Genomic DNA, 19,313 nt, shown 5'->3' on the forward strand with positions numbered 1-19,313 from the left:
TATTTTTTTAAGTTCCGGGATACATGTGCAGAATGTGGTTACATAGGTATACACGTGCCATGCTGGTTTGCTGCACCCATCAACCCATCATCTAGGTTCTAAGCCCTGCTTGCATTAGAAATGGGGTTTCGCCATGTTGGCCAGGCTGGTCTTGAACACTTGACCTTGTGATCCACCCACCTTGGCCTCCCAAAGTGCTGGGATTACAGGCGTGAGCCACCGTGCCCAGCCTTTATTGCTCTTTCGACATAAAACCAGAAAAGCCAAGAAAGCTATTTCCCATAATGACATGCCCAAGTCCTAACCCCCAAAAACTGTGAATGTGAACTGATTTGTGAATAGGGTCTTGGTAGATGCATTCACGTTAAGGATATCAGGACAAGATCATCCCAGATTCAGGACTGATGTACACTTCAAACTTTCATTCTATATTTTCACACAAGTAGTGTTGTTTGGCTCTGAGAATCACTTTCATTTTTATTTCCAGGAAATTTCATATCATTCTCTTCAATTCAGTGAGTGCAAAAGAAGCAAGACAAGGAATGATATAAAATTACTCCTAAAAGAAAATTCACTTTTAATCTTGCTTAAAACAAGTTTTTGTTTGTTTGTTTGTTTTTGGTTTTTTTTATTTTCGTAAAATGAAGGAGAGAGCTGAACTTCAAGGATGAAAATTTATTTCCACACAGGGGAGAAACACTGATTGGAGAAAATGTACAGTTGCTGTTTAGACACTTGAGCCTCAGGATCTAGAAAAGGTGCACCTCTCAGATGGGTCTTAAATTGGAGATGATGATATCTAATCACCTGGAGATGGGAAAGTAGGTTCACTCAACGCTGAACGGTGCTACTCATCTGCAAGATTGTATAATGAAGTTCTGAAGACCGAGGCTGTATCTGCATCTGTTCTTTAACCAGTGCACACTTAACAAGCACGCCATGTTCAGCTGCTCAGCAGAGCTTCCTTCTTCAGAAACAGAGACGGGGTGCAGAGACATTTTACAACCCAGGGGCCTCCAGCTTCATAGGCTGTCCTGTGGGGATGTGTGCTGTTACTCTGAGGATCAGCGTTGGTTTTCCAGGTCCTTCATGAACATAACAAGTCAATGATAATAAGACAAGTTCCACTGCTGTGCCTCAGCTGAGACAAAAAAAAAAACTGGAATCATTTAGAAATAACAATCCCAGGCCAGGCATGGTGGCTCACGCCTGTAATCCCAACATTTTGGGAGGCTGAGGCCAGCAGATCACCTGAGGTCAGGAGTTCAAGACCAGCCTGGGCAACACGGTGAAACCCTGTCTCTACTAAAAATGCAAAAATTAGCCAGGCGTGGTGGTATGCGCCTATAATCCCAGCTACTCTGGAGGCTGAGGCAGGAGAATCGCTTGAACCTGGGAGATGAAGGTTGCAGTGAGCTGAGACAGCGCCATTGCACTCCAGAGCCTGTGCAACAGAGCAAGACTCTCTTTCAAAAAAATAAAATAAAAATAAAGACAGTCACAAGCATTGTACAAGTAGGAGACCCACAACATTTTGCTTTAGAATCTACAGGCTCTGCTTTAAAATTCCTCCTCTCCCAAACTCACGTTAAAATGTAAGCCTCAGTGCTGGATGGGAGGTGGAATGGGAGAGGTTTGAGCAACAGGCGATGGATTCTTCCTGAAGAGATCAATGTCCTTTCTTGAAGCATGAGTGAGTTTTTGCTCTATGGGTTCCCGAGAGGGCTCGTTGTTAAATAGAGCCTGGCGTCTCCCGTCTCTCTTCCCTCCTCTCTCTTCGTGTGGTCTCTGTACACCTATCAGCTCCCCTTCCCGTTCCACCACGAGTGGAAGCCCCTGAGGTCCTGAGCAGAGACAGACGCTGGCCCTGTGCTTTTGTACAGCCTGCAGAAGCATAAGCCAAATAAACCTCTTTCCTCCATAAATTATCCAGCCTCTGGTGTTCCTTTGTAGTGACACAAAACCGACGAAGACACCCCAGCTCTCTCTACCATGGGGTATTTATGTTACTAGTGATGACTGTCCCCATGAGGGGTCAGCCTTGCAGTTCCCACGAGACCACCTACTTCCCACTCCCCGTATGAGCTCAGAAACTTCTGGAAGCTGATGCACTCATGGAATGATAATCCATATAATTTCTGCAATGAGATGTGACATAGTATCATGCTTAAGTGATCCCGAATATACTTTTTGTGTGTTTTTCTTTTTCTTTAATTTTCCATAACTTTTTGGGTTACAGGTGGTATCTGGTTATACAAGTAAGTTCTTTTTATTTTTTATTTATTTATTTTTTGAGACAGTCTCGCTCTGTCAGCCAGGCTGGAGCGCAGTGGCATGATCTCGGCTCACTGCAACCTCCACCTCCCATGCTCAAGCAATTCTGCTACCTCAGCCTCCCAAACAGCTGGGATTACAGGCGTGTGCCACCAGGCCTAATTTTTTTTGTATTTTTAGTAGAGACAGGGTTCCACCAGGTTGGCCAGGCTGGTCTCGAACTCCTGACTTCAGGTAATCCACTTGCCTTGGCCTCCCAAAATGTTGGGATTACAGGTGTGAGCCACCACATCCAATCACGAGTGAGTTCTTTAGTGGTGATTTGTGAGATTTTGGTGCACCCATCACCCGAGCAGTACACATTCCACCCTATTTGTAGTCTTTTATCCCTTGCACCCTCCCACTCTTCCCCCCCAAGTCCCCAAAGTCCATTGTATCATTCTTATGCCTTTGTGTCCTCAGAGCTTAGCTTCCACATATCAGTGAGAACAGACAATGTTTGGTTTTCCATTCGTGAGTTACTTCACTTAGAGTAATAGTCTCCAAAGGACATGAACTCATCCTTTTTTATGGCTGCATAGTATTCCATGGTGTCTATGTGCCACATTTTCTTTATCCATTCTATCATTGATGGGCATTTGGGTTGGTTCCAAGTCTTTGCTATTGTGAACAGTGCCGCAATAAACATACGTGTGCATGTGTCTTTATAGTAGCATGAATTACAATCCTTTGGGTATATAGTCAGTCATGGGATGGCTTGGTCAAATGGTATTTCTGGTTCTAGATCCTTGAGGAATCGCCACACTGTCTTTCACAATGGTTGAACTAATTTACACTCCAACCAACAGTGTAAAAGCATTCCCATTTCTCCACATCCTCTCCAGCATCTGTTGTTTCCTGACTTTTAATAAAGCCGGAAACCATCCATCTCAGCAAACTAACACAAGAACAGAAAAACAAACACTGCATGTTCTCACTCATAAATGGGAGTTGAACAATGAGAACACATGGACACGGAGGGGAACATCACACACTGGGGCCTGTTGGGGGGTGGGGGGCTATGGGAGTGATAGTATTAGGGACAAATTTCTAATGCAGATGATGGGTTGATGGGTGCAGCAAACCACCATGGCATGTGTATACCTATGTAACAAAAACTGCACATTCTGTACATGTACCCCAGAACTTAATAAAAAAGTAACCTATGTAACAAAAACTGCACATCCTGCACATGTACCCCAGAACTTAAAGTATAATAATAAAAAAAGTAATAGTCTCCAGTCTCATCCAGGTCACTGCAAATGCTGTTAATTCATTCCTTTTTGTGGCTACGTAGTATTCCATGGTGTGTGTGTCTCTCTCTGTGTGTATGTGTGTGTGTCCATCAATATATATATGATGTCCAATGTTCAGGAGTCCACAGGCAGTAATGTCCATCAAGGTACCTACACACGTTGATGGACATTATTGCCTGTGGACATCAGAATCTTGATCCACAGCTAGGAAATGACTGCATTCAACGTCAGGCAACTGGACTCCCTGCCAGACAGCAGCCATTGAGGACAAATAATAAAAGCCACAGTTCTCACCTTGCAAACTGATATTTGCACTTTTGTCATTCAAGGATGCTTTCGATGGTTCGTGTCTACTAGGCTTGGGAGAAAGATAGGCTCGTGAGAGGAGACATCACACTGGCACATCAGAGGAAGATGAAGCAAGAACAGGAAGGAAAAGGGTGTGGGAATACCAGCCAACGAGCTGCTGTTCCCAATGGCACCTATGGAAAGATGTTTTGGAGGTGGAGAGACGAAAGAGGAGACACAAGCAGTTGAGCTGAGCAAGGAAGGAACTTTTTGCAAGGATATTGCCTGCATTGCGGAGGACCAAGAATGGACAATATCACCAGGTGAGCCTCCTGGGAAATGCTGCGTGGGTGGCAGGTTCAGCAAAGCAAGGCAGGGGGAGAAAATGGCCGCCGCTGTCTCTCCGGGTTGCGATCCTGGGAAGTCAGGGTGCATGGGTTTACTGGGCTTTGGTTTCCTCAGAGGACTGGTTTTACTCACACACAGCCACACCGAAGCCATAACACAAGGGGCTCTTTTCCCACCACAGGCATCAAGCTGAATCACCGCACACGCTTCCATTCCAGACTCATGTTCTCCAGAACTTACAGGTTGGGATGGGACCACTGTAACCCATGACCCCAAACGAGGCAGCTTACAAAAGCAGCCATTTAACCTCTCCCAGTCCTGGAGACTACATCTGTGAAATCGAGGTGTCTACAGGGCTGTGCTCCCTGCAGAGGCTCTAGGGGAGAATTCTTCCTGCCTCTCCCAGCTCCTCGGGGCTCCAGGCATCCCTGGGCTTATGGCCCCATCACTCAAGCCTCTGCCTCCATCTCCACGTGGCCTTCTCCTCTGCGTCTGTGTCTCCTCTTCTGTCTCTTACAAGGACACCTGTCATTAGATTTAGGATCCACTGCAATCCAGGATGACCTCATCTCCAGATCCTTTTTTACATCTGCAAAGACCCTATTTCCACATAAAAAATCCCATGTACAGATTCAAGGTGAACTTGTCTTTTTTTTTTTTTTTTTTTGGTGGGGGTGGGGGTAAAATAGAGGCACCATTCAATCCACTACAGAGGTTGAGAAAAAATCAAATATTACAAAATGCTCCCTGAATGTGATTTACAAGTGTTTTGTTTTTTTAAACGGAGTTTCACTCTTACTGCCCAGGCTGGAGTGCAATAGCGTGACCTCAGCTCACCGCAACCTCCACCTCCTGTGTTCGAGCGACTCTCCTGCCTCAGCCTCCCGAGTGTCTGGGACTACAGATGCCCACTACCACTCCCGGCTAATTTTTTGTATTTTTAGTAGACATGGGGTTTCACCATGTTGGCCAGGCTGGTTTCCAACCCCTGACCTCAGGTGATCCGTCCACCTCGGCCTCCCAAAGTGTTGGGATTACAGGCATGAGCCACCGCGCCCGCCCAATTTAGAAGCTTTTCTTTGTGGGCATGAAGGTTCAGTAAGAGCTTCCTCTAGTCCTTGTCAAGATCAAAATTAAAGGTATTCTAAACAGAGATGCCTATCTGTAGGCCACATATCCAGAAAATAAATGCTGAGATAATTCTGGCCTCTGAATAGGAGTCTGATATCTCCATTTGGTGTTGCCAAAGCAAGCCCTGACTTCTCTCTTCTCTCACTCATTGAGACAGAGCACAAACCCTCACTCCTTATGTCTCCAAGTCACATGTATCGGGCCATACTCACCTGATACCTCACGGATTGTCCCGGGGATAGTTCTATTTCTAGCTCCCGGGCAGGAGGGTGACCATGCGTCCGACGGTGCCCAGCAAGCCCATCTGGCCAGCACTTATCTGCCTTTGGGTACAGCCTGCCCTTTCTCCCAAGTGTCTGAGCATAAAAATAGCCCACCATGTCATCCCCGCAGACGACAAGCATATGAGTGGCTAGTTTCTGCCTGAGAACTCTCCCGAGGTCTCCCTGAAAACTCACGGGTGCCTGGGCTGGCCCAAGATGCAGCAGAAGGTCACTGACAGACTCGCTTCCATTGATTCACAGTTTCCATGACTCCCACACTCATAGCATTGACATAACAAAAGCAAAGTAAGCTACACACTCTGCTCCTGCCCCAACCTCTCTAATAGCTGCTAACAGAGCCATTGGATTGGTTTTTGTTTTTTTTTTGACTTGCAACTTCAACACAGCTTTGCCTTCTCCCCGAGTCTTTTAATTCAAACGTTCAGTCATTCTCCATCAGGTATGCACAGGAGAGACAAAATCAGTATGATAATGGTCTTCAGGTTGTGGGTGACAGAGCGGAAGCATTGCCATCTTGAACAAACACCACAATTCTAGGCTCCTCTTGATTAAAAACCACCTAAATCCAGCCCCAAAACATCAGCATAATGACTCATGTCAGCACAACCAGAAACATTCCAACCCTAAGATAAACCCCTCTCCGACCAGAAACATACCAACCCTGAGATAGCCTCCCCTCTGACCAGAGACATTCCAACCCCACAATAAACTCCCTCACATACAAACATTCCGAACCTATGATAAGCACCCCCTTCCAAAACCGTTAAATGTGCTTAGTCTATAAGAGAGAAGGGCTCTGACCTAATTCAGCCAGAAGCCCCTCTCAGGTTTCTCTAAAATAAACCTGTGCTTAACTGTCAAGTAACATTTCGTGCTTATTTCCTCTTTAATTCTTACAGTGAGTGTGTAGAGCACACTTGACATAAGTGACTCCATCTTAGAAAAAGATTCCATCTTACATTTCATTCAAAAGGCATCATGCCTACAGGGGCCAGATGTTCACCTGATCAATAAAGACCACATCCAACCAGTTAAGGACACAACCAAACACCCTCTTCCATTGTCAATCCTCACCAGAGGACTCTGTGGTCATGAAAGAACAGGGCTCCAGAAGCTCCAAATGGCCACCTTAACAGACGCCATCTTGCTGTCACTTGTAATCATTACCCAGTATCCACTGCAAAAGGCTCTGCCCACTGATATCAAAGGCTCTTCCTTGCAAGATGGCGAGCACTGATGGTCCTCCAGGGCCAGGGCCAGGCCAGGAGACTTTTTTTTTGTCCACATCAATATCCCTGTGTTCCTTTGTTAAGCTTTTTCCCACCCCTTTTCTCTTGATAATAAATGTTACTTTGTTTGATGTAGAATGTTTAATCTATAACATGCATATACTGGTGAAGTATATTAGTATGTATAGGGTGCAACACTGACTGACTTGGGTCACAACAGGAGCCTGTGTGCCTGTAGCTCTGACTAAATGCTGCCAGCACACAGGCTCCAGCACTCCAAAGGTTCATGCCACTTCTGTACTAAACGGGAAGTCCTAAGGAGAATTGCCTCCTTGAAAACTCCATGCATCTCAGGGCTTCTGTAAACTGAAATAGCATCAATAAAAGGCTGAACTTGTGAAAAGACACAACCATACATGGACCTGGTTATCTATCTCTGACCTTGCACCACTCGTGAGAGTGGGCTCCAGCAAGCCAGCCATCAGGAAGGACAGAAAATGTGAAAACTGATACGACAAAGGAAGGATACTTGAGCTAAATTAAATATTTTATTACATTTTCTCAGAATTTTTAGCCCATCATCACTGGTCATAAGAAAAATGCAAATGAAAACCACAATGAAATATCATCTCATGCCAGTTAGAATGGCGATCATTAAAAAAGTCAGGAGACAACAGATCCTGAAGAGGATGCAGAGAAATAGGAACATTTTACACTGTTATTGGAAGTGTAAATTAGTTCAACCATTGTGGAAGACAGCGTGGTGACTCCTCAAGGATCTAGAACCAGAAATACTATTTGACCATAGACTGGATAAAGAAAATGCGGCACACAGACACCGTGGAATACTATGCAGCCATGAAAAAGGATGCATTCATGTTCTTTGCAGGAACAATGGATGAAGCTGGAAACCATCATTCTCTGCAAACACCAGAACAGAAAACCAAACCCCGCATGTTCTCACTCATAAGTGGGAGTTGAACAATGAGAACACATGGACACAGGGAGGGGAACATCACACACCGGAGCCTGTTGGAGAGTCGGGGGCTAGGGGAGGGAGAGCATTAGTACAAATACCTAATGTAGATGATGCATTGATGGGTGCGGCAAACCACCATGGCACGTGTATACCTATGTAACAAACCTGCCTGTTCCGCATATGGACCCCAAAACTTAAAAGTATATATATAAAAAAGCATAATAAATTATATACATTATATATAATGTATATATATTTATATATAGGATATAATGTATATATGTATAATATGTGTACATTATATATGTATATTATATACATTATATCTAATGTACATATTATATGTATATTATATACATTATATATAATGTACATATAACATATATGTATATTACATACATTATATATAATGTACATATAATATATAATGTATATTATATATAAAATGCCTATAATCCCAGCACTTTGGGTGGTTGTATTTATTTCATAAAGTTTCAATTATTTAAAAAGAATTTTGAATTTTATAAATTTGAATATGACTTGGCCTGTGACAGAGACAGAGCCCACAAGAGCCCTGCAGTCTACCCTATACCCTGCTGCCACAGTGACCTCCCTAACATACACACCTGATCACAAGTCCCCTCATAGCAGCTTCCATGGCTTCCCCTGCCTTTTGAAATACTGCCCAACTTGTGTTCTGTCTGGGCACTCTTGTTCAGAGGCACCCTTGATCCATGCTGGCATGGTTGATTTTATAAGTCCACTTGGCTGAGCCATGGTGCCCAGATATGTGATCAAATGTTCTTCTGCAAGAAGAACCTCTCTGAGGTTTTTTGAGATAAAAATCGAAATTACAAGACTCTGAGTAAAGCAATTTGTCCTTCATATGGTGGGTGGGCCTGGTCTAATCAGTTGAAGGTCCTAACAGAACAAAAGACTGGGCTGGGCAAAGTGGCTCACACCTATAATCCCAGAACTTTGGGCAGCTGAGGTGGGTGGATCATCTGAGGTCAGGAGTTTGAGATCAGCCTGGCCAACATGGTGAAACCCTGTCTCTACCAAAAAAATAAAATAAAATAGCTGGGCGTGGTGCATGCCTATAATTGCAGCTACTAGGGAGGCTGAGGCAGGAGGATTGCTCAAACCTGGGAGATGGAGGTTGCAGTGACCTGAGATCACAACATTGCACCCCAGCCTGGGCAACAAGAGTGAAACTCTGTCTCAAAAAAAAAAAAGAAATCTAAATCAGTACACTTGGAATAAAGCAATTGGTCCTTCCTATGGTGGATGGGCCTGGTCCAATCAGTTGAAGGTCTGAATAGACCAGAAGACTAATGTTCCCTGAACAAGAAGGCATTCTGCCAACAGAGGGACTTTGCACTCCATCTACAACATCAGCTCCTTCCCTGGGTCTCCAGCTGGCTGGGCTACCCCATACATCTTGGGACTTGCCAGCCTCCATCATCATGTGAGCAAAATTCCTTAAAATAAATGTGCTTTCTGTCAATACACACTTCATATTGGTTCTATTTCTCTGCAGTATCCTGACTGATACACACAGTTCGCTGGTTCTGTGGCACCCACCTCCCGTGGTATCCTTGTTCTGTAAAAAATTAATAAGTTTTAGGTGAACGCCAAGGAGGGATTTCGTCCAGGAAAGCCCTTTGCCTCCTTGTAGACCTGATGAATTTCTATTCACTCCCTAAAATTCAACTCAAATACATGTATTTTCTGATAATGTTTCTAACTCTACGGGCAAAACCAGGCATCTCACTCCATGGCATCTGGGCACACAGATACAAAGGTGCATCTGACATGCCCCTAAGTTGTGGTTATATACAATCTTCCCCTGACTGAATCTCTTAGGAACGACATCCATACAAATGCAATGTGCCATCCAGGATTTAATACGTGCTCAAATATTGCCGAGCGTGGTTTTTCTCTTCTCGGCTTTCACAGTCCAGGCTGGCACCATTTCTCTGCAAATCAGTGTATTTTCCACCCACCTGATTTTCCTGCCCCCAGCCTCCCCTCCCACAAGGCGCCTTGAAGCTGCTGTCAAGCTGAATCTCCTGAAGAGAGCCCAAATCCTTCCCACAGCCTTTGGAAAGCCTCCCATAGCTTCTTCTCACAGTAAATCTAAGTAAACTACAAGCTGACTCCCAAGTTCCCCTCCTCATTCTTCATTCCTGTTTCTAGGGATGTTGTATGTGTCTTTCTTGTTGTTGTTGTTTGAATACTTTAAGTTCTGGGGTACACGGGCAGAACAGGCAGGTTTGTTACATAGCTATACACGTGCCATGGTGGTCTGCAGCACCCATCAACCCATCATGCACATTAGGTATTTCTCCTAATGCTGTCCCTCCCCAAGTCCCCCACCCCCCGACAGGCCCGGTGTGTGATGTTCCCCTCCTTGTGTCCATGTGTCTCATTGTTCAATTCCCACTTATGAGTGAGAACATGTGGTGTTTGCTTTCTGTCCTTGTGATAGTTTGCTGAGAATGATGGTTTCCAGCTTCATCCATGTCCCTGCAAAGGACATGAACTCATCCTTTTTGATGGCTGCATAGTATCCCATGGTGTCTATGTGCCACATTTTCTTTATCCAATCTATGGTCAAATAGTATTTGATATGGATAAGGATGGATAAAGAAAGTATCAGTATGTTTTCATGCTGTGGATAAAGACATATCTGAGAATGGGCAATTTAGAAAAGAAAGGTTTAATTGGACTTACAGTTCCATGTGGCTGGGGAAGCCTCACAATCATGGTGGAAGGCAAAAGGTGAAAGGCACGTCTCACATTGTGACAGAGAAGAGAGCAGGTGCAGGAAAACTCCCCTTTACAATAACCATCATATCTCATAAAACTCACTATGATGAGAACAGCAGGACAAAGACCTGCCCCCATGATTCGGTTACCTCCCACTGTGTCCCTCCCACAGCACGTGGGAATACAAGATGAGATTTGGGGCCGGGCACAGTGGCTCATGCCTGTAATCCCAGCACTTTAGGAGGCCAAGGCAGGTGGATCACCTGAGGTCAGTTCAAGACCAGCCTGGCCAATTTGGCAAAACCCCGTCTCTAATAAAAATACAAAAACTAGCCGAGCATGGTGGCGCGCACCTGTAATCCCAGCTACTTGGGAGGCTGAGGCAGGAGAATCACTGGAACCCAGGAGGTGGAGGCTGCAGTGAGCTGAGATTACGCCACGACACTCCAGCCTGACTGACAGAACGAGACTCCGTCTCTAAATAATAAATAAATAAATAAGATTTGGGCAGGGACACAGCCAAACCGTATCAGATGTAATGACCTGTATGTTTTCCCAAGCATTTAATGACGTTTTATTTTTCAGTTGCTGTAATGCGGTGTCCAGCAACATATGGTACATCGATGTCATACATGGGACATGTAAAATGGCAGCATCCATCTGCAGTTGGACTGTAGGCTCCCTGTTGGAGCCACCTTGCTTGTGGACAACCACTGCTCTGTCTTGGTAATGAACCCCCCACCATATCTGCTTCACTCTAGAGCTGCTGCCTCCAGAAACCCCATCCATCCATGCGTTCTGGGTGTGCCAACGGCTGGAAATTGCTGCCCACTCCTCAGCCAAACCCACGGTCAGACAGGGAACCCAAGCCACGCCAATTGGGTCCCTGCCTTAGGATAGTCCAACGTAACATGAGAAAAAGACAGTGTGTTAGTATTACAGGCAAAGCAAGGCAAAGGAGAATAGAGAAGCAGCTCAGATAAGAGACTAAAGCTTCTCTGCAGGAAGAGGAGACCCCAGAGATGGGAAGCTGGCATCCTGGAAAGGTTGGACTCTGTGTTCTGGCCTCTGAGAAGAAAGCGATCACTAAGCTTGGTGCAGATTAAACATAGAAGCAAAGGCTCTTCTGGTTTAAGTGGATCAAGCTGGGGTCAGTCGCTTGCAGCCAGGGTTTTGATGCATTTGTTCATTCTCTATGGATGGGGTCAGTCCCTTGCAGCCAGAGTTCTATGGCGTGTGTTCCTATTGTCTGGATGTGTGGGGTTTTATTTACTTTATTTCAAAACAAAGTAGATAGAAAGGCTCAAAAGGATGGGGGCAGGGGGAAGACCTCCCAGGAATAAGAAAGAGGTCCATCCAGGCAGCAACTGTACAGGAAGAAACAAAAATGAAACTGGAAAGTCAGAATGAAAAACTGCCCAATGTCTGTTATATTATTTTCTTGCCTTGCAAAGAAAGGAGGTCCAAAGCCCTTGTGGGTCTCTTATTTTTATTTTTATTTTTGTTAAGAGAGCCTGTTGCCCAGGCTGGAGTGCAGTGGCTCTTTTTGTTGTTTGTTATTGTTCCTTTTTGACTGTTTGTTTGTTTTTGTTGAGACAGCCTGTTGCCCAGGCTGGAGTGCAGTGGCACGATCTCAGCTCACGGCAACCTCCGCCTCCCAGGTTCAAGGTATTCTCCTTCCTCAGGCTCCCGCGTAACTGGGATTTCAGGCACCCACGACCACACCCAGCTAATTTTTGTATTTTTAGTAGATACAGTGTTTCACCACGTTGGCCAGGCTGGTCTCAAACTCCTGACTTCAGGTGCTCCGCCTGCCTCAGATGATCCACCTGCCTCAGCCTCCCAAAGTGCTGGGATTACAAGCATGAGCCACCGCGCCCGGCTGTGGGTCTCTTTTTGCACAGTTGGGAGAGGGAAGAAGCAAAACTTGTGTTCCTCTGCCACTGTTTCCTGCAGAAATGGGTGAATATGGTAAATAGTATGGAGGTTCCTCAAAAAAATTAAAATTAGAACTACTCGGTGATCCAGCAAGCATGCTTCTAGGTATTTATCCAAAAGATAAATCCATCTATGAGAGACATTTGCAGTCCCATGTTTATGGCAGCACTATTCACAATCACCAAGATATGGAATCAACCCAAGCGTTCATCATTAAATGAATGGATAAAGAAAATGCGGTACAGCCGGGTGCGGTGGCTCAGGCCTGGCGACAGACTGACACTCCGTCTCAAACAAAAAAAAGAAAATGTGGTACATGCACACAATGGGATACTATGCAGCCTTCAAAAGAAGATAGTTGGCAAGGCATGGTGCCGGGAATCACAGCACCTTGGGAGACAGAGGTGCGTGGATCAGTTGCAGTTAGTTAGGAGTTTGAGACCAGCCCGGCCAACATGGTGAAACCCCGTCTCCACTAAGAAGTACAAAAATCAGCCGGGCATGGTGGCAGGCGCCTGTAATCTCAGCTACTTGGGAGGCTGAGGCAAGAGAATCACTTGAACTTGGGAGGCAGAGGTTGCAGTGAGCTGAGACCATGCCACTGCACTCCAGACTGGGCGACAGAGTGACACTCAGTCTCAAACAAAGAAAAAAAAAATGCTGTACATACACACAATGGGATACTTTGCAGCCTTAAAAAGAAGGTAATTGGGCCGGGCAAGGTGGCTCATGCCTGTAATCCCAGCACTTTGGGAGCCTGAGGCAGGGACATCATGAGATCAGGAGATCGAGACCATCCTGGCTAACACGGTGAAACCCCGTCTCCACTAAAAATGCAAAAAAATTAGCCGGGCATGGTGGCAGACACCTGCAATCCCAGCTACTCGGGAGGCTGAAGCAGCAGAATGGCATGAACCTGGGAGGTGGAGCTTGCAGTGAGCCAAGATCACGCCACTACACTCCAGCATGGGAAACAAAGCAAGATTCTGTCTCAAAAAAAAAAAAAAGAAGGTAATTGGCCAGGTGCAGTGGCTCACCCCTGGAATCCCCACACTTTGGGAGGCTGAGACGGGCAGATCACTTGCAGTTAGGAGTTTGAGACCAGCCTGGCCAACACGGTGAAACCCCGTCTCTACTAAGTAGTACAAAAGTTAACCGGGCATGGTGGCGGGCGCCTGTAATCTCAGCTACTTGGGAGGCTGAGGCAGGAGAATCATTTGAACTTGGGAGGCGGAGGTTGCAGTGAGCCCAGATCACGCCACTGCACTGCAGCCTGGGTGACAGAGCAAGACTCCATCTCAAAAAAAGAAAGAAAATGCGGTACATACACACAACGGGATAGCACGCAGCCTTAAAAAGAAGGGAATTCTGTCATTTTCCACAACATGGATGAACCTGGGCGATGTTAACGTGAAATACACCAGACACAGAGACAAATACCGCATGATGTCACTGACATGTAGCATCTAAAATAGTCAAATTCACAGAAGCAGACAGTGGAATGATGGTTTTCAGAAGATGAGGAGAGAGGGATGTAGGGAGATGTTTTTCCACGAGTATAAGGTTTCGGTATGTAACATGAATCAGTTGTGCAGTCTGGTGTACAACTGTGCACACCACAGCAGTTGTGCCTAGAGTTAACAAGACCGTATTATACACGTAACACTTGTCAAGAGGGTGGCTCTCATGTTAAGTGTTTGACGGTGATAAAATAAAAATTTCAACACGTATGTTTATTGCAGTACTATCTATAACAGCAAAGACTTGGAAACAATCCAAATGTCCATCAGTGATAGACTGGATAAAGAAAATGTGGTTCGTAGACACCATGGAATACTATGCAGCCATAAAAAAGGATGAGTTCATCTCCTTTGCAGGGACATGGATGAAGCTGGAAACCGTTATTCTCAGCAAACTCACAGAGGAAAAGAAAACCAAACACTGCCTGTTCTCAATCATAAGTGGGAGTTGAACAATGAGAACACATGGACACAGAGAAGGAAACATCACATACTGGGGCCTATTGGGGGGTTGGGGGCAAGTGGAGGGAAGGCATTAGGACAAATACTTAATGCATGCAGGGCTTAAAACGTAGATGATTGGTGGACAGGCACAACAAACTACCATGGCACATACATACCTATGTAACAAACCTGCACATTCTGCACATGTACCCCAGAACTTAGAGTAAAATTTAAAAAAGAAGAAAGAAAGAAAATCAAAGACAGTTTTGTAAATGTTCAGCTACATCGTATCATTCAAGCCAACTTTGCCTATCTGCTTTGAGGAGTCCATCAGAATGCTTGTAATACGTGGACTAAGTCTTTAAATAAAAACACCTGCTTATAAATATGCCTGAATAACATGAGCTCTGGCACTTGTCAGCCTCAGAGAGGTCATGACTCAGTGAAGGATGGAACACTTCCTTGCTGACTCAGAGACTTGGAGATTGAGAAAGCAACACAGGCCACCCAATGGGAGAAAGAGGACATGGTACAGTGAAAGGCCAGTGTGCTGGACATGGGGAGGGCTGTGCTACGCACTCTGGTGTCTGGATTCACCACTGGGACCAGCCCTGACTTCCTGCATGGCTGAACAGAGGGCTGATGATGCTTTTGGGAGTTGGCTTCCCGGCTCTCAGTGCTGGAACCCTGGACCACCTGGGTGAGATCACCAGACTGACAGCCCTCCCTGCCCTTACTCTGTCTCCCAGGCTGGAGTGCAGTGGCGCAATCTCGACTCACTGCAACCTCCGCCTCCTCAGTTCAAGCGATTCTCCGGCCTCAACCTTCTGAGTAGCTGGAATTACAGGTGCCCAACACTACGCCCGGCTAATTTTTTTATTTTCAGTAGAGACAGGGTTCCACCATAATAGCCAGGCTGGTCTCAAACTCCTGACCTCAGGTGATCCACCCGCATCAGCCTCCCAAACTGCTGGGGTTATAGGCGTGAGTCACTGTGCCCGGCCTGGAACATTTGTTTTTTCAATAAATAGCTGTGCATTTTGGCCCCCAAAAGCACCATTGGACGACCACAATCCCAGGCCTGATGCTACCACTCATAGGGGATCAGATGTCCTCCCGTATTCTCTATCCACAAAACAGGAAGCTTAACTGATGACTCTTGGAAGCACACTCAACCCTAAACTATGATATGATCCTGCAGGAAAATAAATGGTATCCTAAGATGTTCAGTATGAAAATCCATGTGGCTTTGTGGGTATTTTGCAAAGAAGCAAACGGGATAATATCTGTTTTCTTCACTACAATCTCAGGGAATGACTCATGGAAACATCAGTGATCCACAAGCAGATTATGGTTAAACTAAAACTCCTACGAGGCTGTCTCCAAAGACTGGAGCTATCTGAGCTGCTTCATCAACAGAGGTGTCAAAATACCTTCCTACTTGCCCGGCTGAGGGCCTGGGAGCTTACGGGTGACTCAGCTTTGCTTAGTATCACTGCTCACCGTGCGACAATTCTGTCAAGTTCTCCAGACATGCAGGATCAGCCTATGGTGTTACAGATCATCTGACACTTCTTTGTACCAACAAGTTTCTGCAGGCATAGATGCTGGACTGCCTTGCTGGAACTTATCAGGGTGGAAACTCTTTGGGGTGAGAATACCACGTTTCGGCATCTTCAGGGGATACAGCAGAGGTGTGTTGAATGTTACGATGATAGCTGCAAGCACCGGCAAAGGCTCCCACAGCAAATAAAACAGACCTACAAGACCAGCCACAGCAGATGAAGGGCTATAGGGACCAGCATGGGCATTGAGAACAGCAGTTCAGCTTAAGCCACAAAACTTCAATTCTCCTTAAAATCTACAAAAGTCCATCTGAGCCACCAAAATTTTGGCCAAACCCAAGACCAAGAGCCCAAAACCAGGCTGGACGCAGTGGCTCCTGCCTGTAGTCCCAGCACTTTGGGAAGCCACGGCAGGCAAGGTGGCTTGAGCTCGGGAGTTTGAGACCAGCCTGGGAAACATGGCAAAACCTCATCTCTACAAAAAAAATACACATATTAGCAGGGCATGGTAGCACGTGCCTACAGTCGTAGCTACTCGAGAGGCTGAGGTAGGAAGATTGCTTGAGCCCGGAGGCAGAAATTGCAGTGAGCCAAGCTTGCACTATTACACTTCAGCCTGGGCGACAGAGCCAGACCCTGTCTCAAAAAAAGAAAAAGGGTCCAACACCATCTTCCTGAAGCCATGTGTATGTCAGCAGAAGAAATCTTCAAGCCCCCAGAGAATCCAAAGGGGCGTGGGAAACTCAGGTGCTGGCCTCATTTACCCCGAAATGAAGTTGTGCAGGAAAAAAAGAAAAGAAAAAAACATCCAGGAATTCAGAACATGCTTATGATCCTAGTGAGACACAAGGTTCCACTTGTTGCAGAAGCCTATGAAATAATTCCTAGGACAAAGGATCACTCAGAAATCATTCATCTTTTGGGTAACAGTTGAAGGAGTCAGAAAACAGTCACACCAGTAGTTTAGGGAAGGATTGTAGTGATCTGTAACTTTTTTCTTTATTGGGGGGGATGGAGTTTCACTCTTGTTGCCCAGGCTGGAATGCAATGGTGCGATCTCGGCTCACCGCAATCTCCACCTCCAAGGTTCAAGCGATTCTCCTGCCTCAGCCTCCTGAGTAGCTGGGACTACAGGCATGCACCACCACACCCAGCTAATTTTGTATTTTTAGTAGAGATGGGGTTTCTCCATGTTGGTCAGGCTGGTCTCGAACTCCCGACCTCAGGTGATCCGCCTGCCTTGGCCTCCAAAACTGCTGGGATTACAGGCACCGGACCTACACATGTTTTTTAAGGGCCAACAAATTATATGTATGCACACACCTCAGTTTGGAAGGAGAATGACTGAGTACCCGTGGGACCAGGTGAGGCACAGAAGAAGGGAGCACACCCCTTCACGAGCCCCTTTCCATGACTTTTCTACATGACTCCAGCAAGACTGTGCTGGGGAGGAGGAGGACACACAGGGCCTCACCTGAGTATGGGTGCTGACTTGGTGCAAGAAGAGAAGGGTAAGCATCATCTCCTGGTGGCCATTCCCACCCTGGAATGGCTCCAACCCAATGGAGCTGGAGCTCTAGTGGTTCCAGCCACTGGAAACACCAGACATAGCACAAAAATAATCAACTGTTGTTGGACGGCCATCTACTCCAGATGTCCCATCACTGGGCAGCTGTCCACTGGGGCCAAGTCATCACTGGATGGCCGTCCACTTAGGCTGCACCATGTTCCTAGCCTACAGCAGCATGGAACACGCCATCACTGGGATGACACCAGGGATTCCCTCAGCTTAGACAGCAGCTGCTCACAGACAGGGGTCATGGACAGCGATCACTGCCCACAGCCTCCACTCCCTGCCCATCCATCTTTTTTTTTTTTCTTTTTAAGATGGAGTCTCGCTCTGTCACCCAGGCTGGAGTGCAGTGGTGCAATCTCGGCTCACTGGAACCTCTGTCTCCCAGGTTCACGCCATTCTCCTGTCTCAGCCTCCCGAATAGCTGGGACCACAGGTACCCACCACCACACCTGGCTAACTTTGTATTTTTAGTAGAGATGGGGTTGCCCCACATTGGCCAGGCTGGTCTCGAACTCCTGACCTTGTGATCCGCCTGCCTCAGCCTCCCAAAGTGCTGGGATTACAGGTGTAAGCCACTGCGCCCGGCTTCTGCCCATCCATCTTAAGCAGCTAAAGAACTGAACGGATAAAACAAAGCCCTCAAAACCACAGACGTGTGTCCATGTCTGACATCCATGGGGCAAGGAGGAAAAAAGAACCAACTCACATCCTCCAGGGGTGAAGAGTGGGCATTAAAATAAATGCCCATATGGAGGGAAAATATCCATCTTGGGACCCATGAGAAAAACAGGCAAACACAAAAAACAGGAAAGTAATATTCCCTAAAAAGGAAATGAAGAGCATCAGTTGAAATGAAGATTTATGTGAGGCGAGGCAGAAGGACCTGAGACCACTAATCCTTCACCATCTCAATTATAGCAAGAAATAGGTTGGAAGGAAAACACAAATATACAGCCTACAAAAGACACCCACAGAGGAGTAATTCAGATGGAACATAAAAGAGATTTAAAGGTAAATAGAAACAAAAAGAAAGTCAGAGTGAAAATATTATCAGGCCAGGCACAACAGCTCAAGCCTGGAATCCCAGCATTTTGCGAAGCCGAGGAGGACGGATTGCTTGAGCTCAGGAGTTTGAGACTGGCCTGAGCAACATAGTGAGACCCTGTTTCTACAAAAAATACAAAAATTAGCTATGCATTGTGGTGCATGCCTGTCGTCCCAGCTACTTGGGAGGCTGAGGCGGGACGATGTCTTCAAGCTGGGAGGCTAAGGTTGCAGGGAGCCAAGATGGTGCCACTGCATTCCTGCCTGGGTGACAAGAGCGAGACCCCATCTAAAAAAAAAAAAAAGACTTTCATTACTTTTAATGGCAAAAACAGCAATTACTTTTGCACCAACCTAATATATCAGATAAAAAATAAGTCAGAGCACAAAAATGTTAAACATTTAACAAAAGGGTTAATGTGGTAACATAGTAAGAAGGGTGCCGGAAACGAGTAGGAGATATAACATCACATCCTAGAAAACCCCGGACAATACTAGACAGAGGGAAGTTCAGAATCAAGAATGAGGAGAATCAGCTGGGTGTGGTGGCTCCCGCCTGTAATCCCAGCACTTTGGGAGGTTGAGGTGGGCGGATCATCTGAAGTCAGGAGTTTGAGACCACCCGG

At 46.0% G+C, this 19,313-nt stretch overlaps 1 protein-coding gene and 1 long non-coding RNA gene across 3 annotated transcripts in view; one reads left to right on the forward strand and one right to left on the reverse strand.

The window, feature by feature from the left end:
- Positions 1–19,313, reverse strand: part of DHRSX (dehydrogenase/reductase X-linked) — a 326,527-nt gene that overhangs the window by 111,153 nt on the left and 196,061 nt on the right. The gene's annotated exons all lie outside the window — the stretch shown is intronic.
- LOC115833239 lies at positions 267–17,978 on the forward strand. Its single transcript, XR_004028668.1, has 3 exons — positions 267–621; positions 13,019–13,020; positions 17,955–17,978. It is a non-coding gene; the product is annotated as an uncharacterized LOC115833239 (long non-coding RNA).

The sequence above is a fragment of the Nomascus leucogenys genome, chromosome X (assembly GCF_006542625.1).
Source record: "Nomascus leucogenys isolate Asia chromosome X, Asia_NLE_v1, whole genome shotgun sequence".
Lineage (NCBI taxonomy): Eukaryota > Metazoa > Chordata > Mammalia > Primates > Hylobatidae > Nomascus > Nomascus leucogenys.